General features: G+C 41.9%; 1 protein-coding gene across 1 annotated transcript in view; it reads right to left on the minus strand.

Annotated features, from left to right (window-relative positions):
- The window catches only part of pea15 (proliferation and apoptosis adaptor protein 15), a 55,845-nt gene extending 50,589 nt beyond the window's left edge, over positions 1-5,256 (minus strand). Inside the window, exon 1 of the mRNA XM_085396729.1 lies at positions 4,892-5,256. The gene's annotated coding sequence lies outside the window, so the exon portion shown is untranslated. The remainder of the gene's footprint in view (positions 1-4,891) is intronic.
- Positions 5,257-12,074: the final 6,818 nt, after the last annotated feature.

A 12,074-nucleotide genomic window follows, 5' to 3' on the forward strand; every position in this document is an offset into this window, starting at 1 on the left:
GTTTTCTGTGGGTTCCTTTTCTGCACTGAGAGACACCAACAAAATTCTGAACAAAAATCTGAAGTTTGGCAAACTTAAGGAAACGACTGATGACTAATTAGTGATTGTTCATCAGCAGCTGAAAACACACGATTCGAGTGTGACGAACCACAGAGCTGAAATAAACCTGCTCTAAAGGAACTGCAGGTGGACATCTAATTAAATCAGTGCACTCTGTTTTTATTTACATATTAGAGCATCTCCCAACTTTTTTTCAGAACTGGCAGTTAACATTTCTTCGCTCTCGCACTGCAGGCTTACTTGTTGTTCCTAGAGTATTTAAAAGTAGAATGGGAGGCAGAGCCTTCAGTTTTCAGGCCCATCTTCTGTGGAACCAACTCCCAGATTGGATTCGGGAGACAGACACTATCTCTACTTTTAAGATTAGGCTTAAAACCTTCATTTTTGCTAAAGTATAGTTAGGGGTGGATCAGGTGACCCTGAATCCTCCCTTAGTTATGCTGCAACAGGCATAGGCTGCTGGGGGATTCCCATGATGCATTGAGTCTTTCTTCTTCAGTCACCTTTCTCACTCAGCATGTGTTAATAGACCTCTCTGCACTGAATCATACTAGTTATAAACAGAGATGGTAGTAACGCGTTACTTGTAACGCATTACCGTAATCCGATTACTTTTTTCAAGTAACGAGTAAAGTAAGGGATTACTATTGCAAAAACGGTAATTAGATTACTGTTACTTACCTGTAGGAACGCTGCGTTACTGTGTTACTAAAACCGTGATTTTTTTGCGAGAATGTCTCATGACAGTGACGTAAGCAAGTGCGACGTTCGTGGCGACAGCTGTGTGCAGATCAACAATGGTTAATATATCGAGTGCGGGAGAGAGTATGAGCGTGCAGCGTTTAAAGCGTGGAAGTACTGACCTTACTTTGAGTTTGATTCCATAAAAAGTGACAAAAACATTAGTGTCCGTTGTGTGTGGGAAAAAAACTTATTTTTACAGCGAAAAAAAACCCTAAACTTCCAAGCAAGCACCGAGTGCGCAACGACGTAATGGGAAATTCACAGAGAAACTCGCGGATTCTTCCACTGACCGCGGCACACCTGCACCACCTGCACCAGGGTAAACCTCCGCCTACCCCCACTCCTGCTTTACAGGTGAAAATAGAGCAACAGGACCGCTGAGTCTTTGACTTTATTTATTTTCTGCTGTGTTTTACTTGCATCTATTTGAAAGAGTGAGTGTAAACACAAAAAATATTTTATTTTATGTGCTGGAATGTGTAGAAAATAGGTTTCAATGTTAAACTAATTTCTTCCAGTGAGAGAATGTTGCATATAATTAAATTTTTGCTTGATGCATAAAGTTAAAAGATTAAAACTAACAAAACAAGTTTTAAAAAGAGACTTTTCCATTTGATTACATTTTGTATGATGGATTATGCAGAAAAAGTAGAATTGGGCTGAAAGATCTATCGCTTTATTACCTATTCAGGTTGTAAATCGTGTTTTTAAAAAATAACTAAGTAACTAAGTAATTAATTGCTTTTAAAAATAAGTAATCAGTAAAGTAACGGGATTACTTTTGGGGGAAGTAATCAGTAATTAGTTACTGATTTCTTTTTTCAAGTAACTTGACCAACACTGGTTATAAATCTCTGGCTCTTTTCCACAGCATGTCTTTTATCCTGTCTTCCTTCTCTTTCTCCAACAGGTCGCAGCAGATGGTTCTGCTGGAGGTTTCTTCCTGTTAAAAGGGAGTTTTTCCTTACCACTGTCGCCAAAGTGCTTGCTCATAGGGGTCATGTGATTGTTGGGTTTTTCGCTGTATGTATTATCGTAGGGTCTACCTTACAATATAAATTGCCTTTAGGTGACTGTAGTTGTGATTTGGCGCTATATAAATAAAATAAAATTGAATTGAATTGAATTGAATTGAACTGAATTGAACTGAATTGAATAGAATTGAATTGAACATGGATCTTTTTATTAATGTTTGTTGCTATGAGATAAAGCCAAGTTTACTTCTGCAAGAGAATGTGAGGAGGAAATGCACTGCACTTTGTGGTGTCTCATACCAAATGAAACTAAAAGCGGGGACAGAGGAAATGGATCGGATGTTAGTGAGTCCAGATTTGTCTCAGCAAAGTTTCAATTCCTCATTTCCTGTGGTTTGAGACATACCCATACTCAACGCTGGGCTTTCATATAGCCTAAAATGGAGTGCACATTTGGCTTTCGACTTGTGGTGAAGCAATGTTCTACCAAAAATAACAGGTCCTTTTAACACTTTGGCTGTTAGGCTGTGAGCTGTTGCACAAATGGGTTTGTTAGATTTCTATTGTCTGTAATGTGCGACAACCAACAGCTTGTTGAAAAGGAAATTGCGAAAGTGCATGGAAAAAATAAACAAAATCAAAGAGCATATTGTGCCTTTGGTGTTGATTATTTCAAGCGCCAGTTTAACACCGCTTTTCCCAAATACTGTATTTGTCTCGGTGCCTGCAAACAATCGACCACAAACATTCCCCTGTCGGCGGCAGGAGGAAATCCGAAACCACAAACAGACGCACACACACACATATATATAGGAAGTGAACCTGAGAGAGGAAGCACATTTCTGCTGTCCCACTTATTTCTTTTCTCTGTGTGCACAACGACAGATCGATGTATACATGTATCAAAAAAGAGAGGAGACCGGCTCCCAAAAAGCCTAGTCAAGGCTCATACACACAGGCCTCTATTTGTATAACTGTGAGGACCCTTAAGCTCTGTTCATAACCTAAAATTAAGCTTTACCCTCAGGCAAAGTTAAAAAAAAAAAAAGTCCTCACAAAGATGTATTATAAGTCCACAGGAATGTTCGACAGCTTGCAAAGATTGGACAGTGTTCAGGGATAAAAAATAAGTGGAATGTGACCTAACAGGAAATGGACTGACAGCTGTCACACTGTGCATCTGTTACACGCTAAAGTGCAATGTGCTGTATGAGTGTGGCAGATGGGGTCAGAATGAATGGGAATATGCAGTAATTAATGACAAATAGCTAAAATTAGAGCAGAAGCTACATGTCAACAAAGTTAATCAGGATCTACTTGGCTAATTGTTCGTGTCATTTTTTAATAAATATGCTAAATACTGTGCCAGCATCTTTACCGTGATGCGTTTCTAACTTTTGACCATAAAAAAATGACTGCTTGAGTTTATGCTAGCAAGCAACGCGACCAATGTCGGGCTTAAGAAGTGGCAAAGGGAAACATAAAATGGGTTTAATTTACATACAGCAATAAATGTTTTAGCTTAAAACAGACTTAAAAGTAAACTGGGAGAACAACTGATGGTAAAATCCGCAAAAATTGCCTTGTTCTTTTTTACTTTTTTTGTATCTCTTTATAGTTCTAATTAATCTTTTTGGCTGTTTTTACATATGTCAAACCTCTATCAAAAACAAAACACATTAGTTAAGGGCTGTAGCTAATAATGGTCCCATTATACCTGCCGTTCTTTCCTCTTATGCCAGCACTGATGTAAAGGTTTTATCTGAGTGGAGACAACTTGATAGTTTTATCCCATCGTTCAGAAGAATATTGAAAAAAAGCACTCGCTTCCTCAGCACTAAACAGGACAGAGCTGTGCAGACGTCACTTTTGACACAAGAAAAACATAATCAATGCGTCGGTAACATGGGCCAGCTATAGATTTAAGAACATATTAGAAATTACACATTATGTATTATAACAGTATAAATAACATTATGAATTTAAAAACAATAGTTTAAATTTTGTCACTGGAGCTTTTTGTTTGTGTGAAGTCTTTTACAGTTAAGTAGAAACTGTTGCAAACATTCAAAGAAAAATGCTGGTGTGACATGTGCAAGCCACCTATAGAAAACAGTCGTGTCAGGAAAGGCATCTGGCTAAAAATCTGCCAAATCAAACATGATCCCTTATTCACAAGTTCACAAGGGAATAAGAAGAGTAGCTTAGTCGAGATAAGTCTGTTACAGTTGGGGAAGAAGACTTCCGCTCACCCCCACCCATGTGCACGCACAAAGTGTTGGCCATCCACCCAAATTCATTCATAAAAGACCCACCCCTTCCCCATCCGCTCACACACACTCTCAGCCATCCGGGACAGTCACAGGTGGTCACCAGTGCTTTATCATCTGCTCCTCTGGTTTAGAGCCAGAATATTCCAGATCATGTGATCCTCATGAATACAGATCTACTAAACCAACACCACAGACTTTTATCACACAGTATAGCTGGGATTCAGTGGGAGAGTGCACTGTAATCGTCCAGCCTATACAAGGAAAACTGTGGGGATATTCAGCAGGGGTGTAATGAAAAGGACACTAGATACATGAATAGCCTGCCCACAGCCACACTCAATCCAATTAGTTTAATCAATGGTGTATTCAGTGCACTCTTGAGAATGAAACATCCATCCATTTGCCATTTAAAAGTCCATGAATGAGTAAAGGACATACACTTATTTCAATTTTAGCTTCTTAAAAGTGTTTATTTTATTGTTAAGAAACAACTGTGACGAACGCCCCGTGGAATCACTTAACTGACCAATGTTGTATGTCCTCCTCACAGGGGTCTCAGGTTTATTTTATAGTTCACAAAAAACAACTCTCATTGACAGCAGGCTGTGAAGTAGGCGAGTCTCCGACACAGCCTCCATGTAACGGTATGCAATGACAGAAATGAGCCGTGTCCATGAATGGAGAGCGGGATGACGGTCAAATGAATGAAGTACACTCTGGGGGAAATGGGTCTTAAAGCAACAATCCCCCACGGGCGTGTGAGAAAAAGCACGATTTTTTTTTTTAAAAAAAGAAAAAAGATGGAGACAGGAAGGGAGAGTTAGAAAGAGATGTACTCACCCCGAGGAGCAAAAATGAGTCAGCTACAGGCAGGGAGAGAGACACAGAGATGGAAGTGATGCGTGAGTCTGCGGGACGATTTCCTCTAAAACGCTAAAACTCGTAGAAAGCAGCCCGACAGAGGCGGCAGACGTGGTGCAAGGAGGGAGGAAAAAAGTCCACCTGGTCAGTCCCGCTTGGTTTCGGTTCACTTTTGTGGTTTTAAGGCGCTCAGTGATGAACTTGAGTGTGATTCATCAGCGTGGCAAAACGCGGCAGCGGTGCCTGGGTTAGACGAACTGTCAGCACGAGTTTGGGGTGTATGATGCTCGTGAGGTGTCACTATGTCCGCTTGCTTCGCTATCCGCCTCTGAAACTGGCTGCTCTAACGTGGAAACGCCTTTTGTCTCTCTCTCTGCGCCCTCCTCTCTCTCTCTCGGTCACGGTTAAGCACGCTGTCTGATTCGCCCTGAGATCGTCTGTTGAAAACAACGCCTCACTCTGTCAATAACACGACGCTATATATGGCAGTAATAATACTAATGCTAATACTAGTACTACTACTAGTAATAATAATAATTCGATTTTTGAAGGGACTTCAGGGGGCTGTGAAGCTTGACAGTGTGTTCCCTGTAACACACTGTCATCTTATCTTCTTAATGTCTCTTCATTTCCTTTCAATTAATGCTTTTGGGGATAAATAAGGGACATCTTTAGCTTGCATTTCTTCAGAGCTTCTGGATAGCACTGATTCAGGCATTCCCTCGATGTCAATTTGTTCGCCATTTGCACAAATTTCAAGTATCCGATGTGTGAATGCTGCTTTATCCTTGGCTCAGCACTCTCGTTTAGGGCACTTATCCAGGACCCTAGCTGAGATGTGATGTTCATATGGACAGGCTAACCACTGAAGTCACATTAACACCACTTTAGATTTACCAGCTAACCTGACAAGAGTCTTTGGACAGCTTCAAACCTGGGAGCTTCTTGCTGTCATGTGACTATTGTGCTAAGCTGTTTTATTGGTTTAGCTTTCTTTTATTGGCTTAGTCATGTAATCAATCTAAAAACACCATTAATGACCCTCAAGCTTCACAGTAGTGATCACTAGTCTCTAATCTTCTTTCCATCCAAATATTTTATGTGTTTTACCTTCTCCTACTTTTAGTTTAGCCCATGGTAATATGGACTGTTAAATGTTTAGCACTCACTTAGTCCTCAAAGCACTTTGACACTGCAAGATGAATCCACAGACACGTGCTCAAACCCACACAGATGCATCACTGGGTAACTTGGGGCATTTCTTCAATTGATCTCTTATTAAAATAGGGCCTTTTTGGAGTATAACCCAGAGAAATATTTGTTATACATGTGGGGTTAATTTAAAGTTAAAGAAACAAACAACCAGCAGGAATAACACGACGAGCACACATTCGTGTTCTCTTTAGTTCTCGGTAAAAGGAGCAGAGTGGGAGCTCCTTCCCATTCGCCATTTTCCCTCTGATTCCACACATACTCTCTCAATTCCACACACACATTTTTCGAAGCTGATGTCACTGAGCCGCTATCCGGTCTGCAAATCCCTCCTCCTGTTCCTTTCTCTCTGTCACAAACATCCCCCCCCCCCCCCCCCCCAGCTTCAACTCCATTCTTTTAAAAGTGACAGCGAGCCAACAGAAATTGTGCTTCTGGGTGCTGATCTCTCAAATGAAGTTAAAGCATTCATTAGTTTCTCCCCTCTGGCCTCCGAAAGAAAGGTTTCCCCCTTAGTACAGTGAAAAAGGACACAAGTGGGAAAACAGCTGCAATTATAGAGTTTATGTCTGTATTTCAGATATTTCTGTCACAAAATTGCTTTAAAAACGACCGATGTCTGTTCTTTCAATGGGAATAAAATATTATTTCATTGCTTTCACATTACACATTCTGCAACACAAAGCAACTATGTTAGCGAGATGCATCCATAGATTATAACGAGGCTATTATTTCTCATAGTATTGGAATGATAATTGCATTCAAAGTCAGTCAGAAGTCATCACCATCAGAAACATGGAGATATGTTTAGATTGGTAGTAGATAGTAGCGTCCATGTCTAACACACAGTTACTGTACAGTTGGAACTATTTAACTGCAAACTCTTTTGTAACTCTAAGCGTAATTTTCATGGCTAATAATTTTCAAGAGAAGCTCTACTGCTCACTAGTGTTTTGACAGTAAAACGGTCCAGCAGGGGAAGCACATAAATGCTATAGGCTCTACAATGCCGAAATAAAAATTACTGTAAGCTGTCAAAGCAAAGTTGGCATGCACTACCATTTTTCACTTGCTTCCCCACAAAACCTTTTTGGAGATTAAACTTTTGTTGCTGCATAAACGGTTGAAGTAGCCCGTTAACTCCAGCTAGTCCTGCATATGTTATTATGAAAAGAACACAAACCCCCTTTTAAGTGTAAAGTAAGGTAAAGTACGTTTTTTGAGCAGTCTTTGCGACCATCAGGAACTTAGAGTAAAACGTCCAGGCAACTAAAAATAATAACTATGTGTAGTGGAAATACCTTTATATGTGATGTCACATTTCCTGTTTTTTTAACCATCTTCAGGTTACACCAAGAAAACAAGAATTGCTTCCTGTTAAAAGCTGCTTGAGACATTCTACACTTCACTTTTCAAAGGTCTTCAGAAGTGCGCGTAGCTGGGTGTGAAGCGCACAGCTGTGTTCATTCTTGCAAAGTGTAACTTAAATCCAAAAACAGGTGCCGTACATCAAATGTCCGACGACTAAACTTTAGATCACTCAAAGAAATCATTCTGCTGGAATAAACTGCTAATGGCCTCTTCACACACCTCAGAAGTGCGTGAGTGTGTTTTGACATAATTTTGGAATATGTTATGACGGACATGAAAAAATGCCCCCAAATTTAAAATAAAACACATTTCATAATATAGAATATAAAAATAACCTTTAAATTACAAAATTTTACAGTGCATCTCATGATTTCGTTGTGTTGTTATGACTTTGCAGTTGCTCTGTAACTCATGGTGATGCAGATCATCAAATCTGGAGGTTATGAATAACGCTTTTCTTCTCAGGTTTTGACCTCGGGCATTGGAAAAAGTCCCCTTTTTTTACTAATACACAAGCATGTACACATGATCACTCACGAGGGTGCAAAAGAACTGGATTAAGAACGCTGATCTTGGGAAAGTTTCCATTTGCTTTTACTTAAAAATCAGAAAAACTGCTGCAATTCAAAGAACCAAAGCATAACATTTACTGAGGTTAAATGCATTTATATTCTTTGTGATGCTGAGTGATGACAGACTGTAATACTACAGTCTTACTAAACAGAGCTGTAGTTGCATTAAGGCCTCACCGGCTATTTGAGTAGTTTTTAAGATCACTAGGGTGTAATCATGACTATGTTTACATCTTTATTTATTAATAAAAGTGACTATTTAATGCCTGTAAAAAATCATGATGTTCATGACGCCTGACTTAAAAGTTTGGACTGATGAGGAGACAAATTAAAAAGACACATATATTTTATCCTGTTTTGAGCACTTTTTCCAATGACTTCATTGACTTGTTGGCCTTATTGAATGGAAAACACTGGTTTGTCTTTTCTTTTGCAAAGTTTTCTGGAATGAAAGATGAAGATTAAGCTTTATTTTGCTGAAAACGTTGAAAATGATGAATGCCTTCTTATTTCAGATTGCTAAAGATTGTCTTCACTATCAACAACACCCTAAATTGGCATTGATTCAGGGGAAGCATGTGAGTTAGCCCATTACTGTTTCAGTGCACTTCTTTGCTGTCTTTTAAACCCAATGGATGCTTTTTTAAAACACAGATCAGCTGTACATTTTTGAAAGTGCATGTAGCCTTGGAATAAACACTTAAGTTAGTGCTGTAAATTCGCCTTGATGCCAACAGCATTAAATTCCTTACACATCAGCAGAACCTCGCTTTCTCACTTAAATATCAGTGACCACACGACAAGAAAAGAATTGAAAAGTTAAAAATGTTTATTTCAGTGTAATGTTAATTAAATGGGGCAGCATGGTGGTTAGCACTGTTGCCTCACAGCAAGAAGGTCCTGAGTTCAATTCCACGATCAGGCCGGGGTCTTTCTGTGTTGAGTTTGCCTGGGTTTTCTCTGGATACTGTGGCTTCCTCCCACATTCGTGCAATTATTGAGGATAGGTTAATTAGTAAGTATTAGCCCTGTAACAGACTGGCGACCTGTCCAGGGTGTACCCTGCCTCTCACCCTAAGTCAGCTGGGATAGGCTTAATATTGATTCAATGAACAAAGAAGCAGTTCATGCAAAAACCTGCTAAAGAAAGGAACACTAATAACATACTCGGACGTAAAAACTGAATGTATATTTAAGCAAAACCATGAAATGTTTTGCAAACATCCTGTCGATATATATATATATATATATATATATATATATATACATATATATATATATATAAGATAAGATAAGATAGAACTTTATTAATCCCTCGGGTGGGTTCCTCTGGGAAATTCGATTTCCAAAAAAGCACAGCACCGACAGAAGTTACAGAGTTATACACACACACATATATATAAATACAGAGACAATATAAATAAAATATACGAAGGGGATAAATAGAATAAATAGGAATAAAAATAAAAAATACAAGTGAATTGCACATTTCAAGTATTGAGTCTATTGCACCGTTGACTATTTACAAAAGTATTGCACAAAAGGTATTGCACAGTGAGGTGAAGAGGCACTACAGCATAGTTGTTCCCTCCTTTGTCCTCCTGTTTCCCCTCCCTCTCCCCTCCAGAGAGGAGTTAAACAGAATGATGGCGTGTGGGACAAAGGAGTTTTTAAGTCTGTTAGTTCTTGTCTTTGGGAGAAGCAACCTGTCACTGAACAGACTCTTCTGGTTGTTAATGGCCGTGTGCAGAGGATGCCTGGCATTGTCCATAATGTCCATCAGTTTCTTTAATGTCCTTTTCTCTGCCACTGTCACCAGAGTGTCCAGCTTCATGCCAACCACAGAGCTAGCCTTCCTGATCAGTTTCTCCAGCCTGGATGAGTCCTTCTTTGCTGTGCTGCTCCCCCAGCACACCACAGCATAGAAAAGTACTCCAGCAACCACCGACTGGTAAAACATCCTCAGGAGCTTCCTGCAGATGTTAAAAGACCTCAGCCTCCTGAGGAAGTACAGTCGGCTTTGGGCTTTTTTATACAGGTACTCTGTGTTGCATGACCAGTCCAGTTTATTGTCCACCCACAGCCCGAGGTACTTGTACTTGTTGACCACCTCCACCTCCTCCCCCTCTATCTGAACCGGCAGTGGACCTGCTCTAGACCTCCCGAAGTCCACAACCAGTTCCTTAGTCTTTGAGGTGTTGAGTTGCAGGTGGTTTGTGTGACTCCATGCGACAAAGTTCCTCACCAGACTTCTGTACTCCTCTTCCTGATCATCCCAGATACACCCCATGATGGCTGTGTCGTCTGCAAACTTCTGAATGTGGCATAATTCAGAGTTGTAGCAGAAGTCAGAGGTGTACAGGGTGAAGAGAAGAGGGGACAGCACAGTTCCCTGTGGTGCTCCTGTGCTGCTGACCACTGTGTCAGACGTGATGTCCTTCAGCCTGACGTACTGTGGTCTGTCGGTGAGGTAGTCGGAGATCCAAGCCACCAGGCAGGGGTCCACCTCCATCCTGTTCAGTTTTTCTTGAAGCATACAGGGCCGGATGGTATTAAAGGCACTGGAAAAGTCAAGAAACAGGATCCTGACCGTGCCTTTCCCCCCATCCAGGTGTGAGTGGGCTCTGTGTAGGAGGTACAGGATGGCATCCTCCACTCCGACACCCGCCTTGTATGCAAACTGTAGTGGGTCCTGGGCATGTTGTACCTGTGGTCGGAGGAGGTTGAGGAAGAGCCGCTCTAGAGTCTTCATAAGATGTGACGTCAGTGCCACCGGTCGGAAGTCATTCAGCTCTTTGGGCCGGTTCTTTTTGGGGACCGGGACGATGCAGGATGTCTTCCATAGGGCGGGCACTCTCCCCAGTCGCAGACTGAGGTTGAAGACTCGTTGTAGCGGCTCCCCAAGTTCAGCAGCACACGCCTTTAGCATCCTAGGACACACCTTGTCTGGGCCTGCTGCCTTTCTGGGGCGAAGCTTCCTCAGTTGTCTCCTGACCTGATCCACTGTGACACTGGGAGATGTTTGGGAAGAGGGGAGGGGGGGAGATGTCTTGCTGCTGAGAGAGGGATTGGAGGAGGGGGGTGTCATGGTGTCAGGAAGGGGGGGAAGCGAGGGAGGTAGGAGAGTGGGGATTGGACTCTGTAGTGAAGGTGAGGGTGAGGGTGGGGGGGTTGTGGGCTGGTCAAACCTGTTGAAGAAGTTGTTGAGTTCGTTTGCCTTCTCCACAGTCCCCCCCACTGTGCTTTTCTTGGTGTTGTGGCCTGTGATGGTTTTCACACCATTCCAGACCTCCCTCATATTGTTCCTCTCCAACTTCTGCTCCACCTTCCTCCTGTAGGTGTCCTTTGCTTCCCTCAGGCAGCGTTTCACCTCCCGCTGTGCTGCCTTCATCTCCTCCTTCACTTTGCTCCTGAAAGCCTTCTTCTTCATGTTGAGGACAGCTTTGACTTCCTGTGTTACCCACGGTTTGTTATTAGGATAACACCGTACCGTCTTAGCAGGGGCGACCGTGTCCACACAAAAGTTGAGGTAGTCTGTAAGACAGTGTGTCGCCCCCTCTATGTCCTCACCATGTGGGCTCAGGAGCACATCCCAGTCTGTGGTGTCATAACAGTCCCTCAGAGCATCCTCCTTTTCTGGGGTCCATCTCCGGATGGAGCGCGTTGTGACCGGCTGCCTTTGGACGAGGGGTGTGTATTGTGGCTGTAGGTAAACCAGGTTGTGGTCTGACTTCCCTAGTGGGGGGAGGGGGGTGGCTCTGTATGCATCTCTCACATTGGCATACAGTAGGTCAATTGTCCTGTTGCTTCTTGTGGGACAATTCACAAACTGGTGAAAAGCAGCCAGAGTAGAATCCAGTGTGGCATGGTTAAAGTCTCCAGATATAATAATGAAAGCCTCGGGGTTTTGTGTCTGAAGTCTTGCTGTGACTGTGTGTATTTTCTCATAGGCAGCTGTTGCGTCGGCCCTCGGAGGGATGTAAACACACACACAGATCACATGACTG

This window comes from Rhamphochromis longiceps, linkage group LG3 (assembly GCF_057381845.1).
Source record: "Rhamphochromis longiceps isolate RC_006_pf linkage group LG3, R_longiceps_female_GT1.1, whole genome shotgun sequence".
In the NCBI taxonomy this organism is placed as follows: domain Eukaryota; kingdom Metazoa; phylum Chordata; class Actinopteri; order Cichliformes; family Cichlidae; genus Rhamphochromis; species Rhamphochromis longiceps.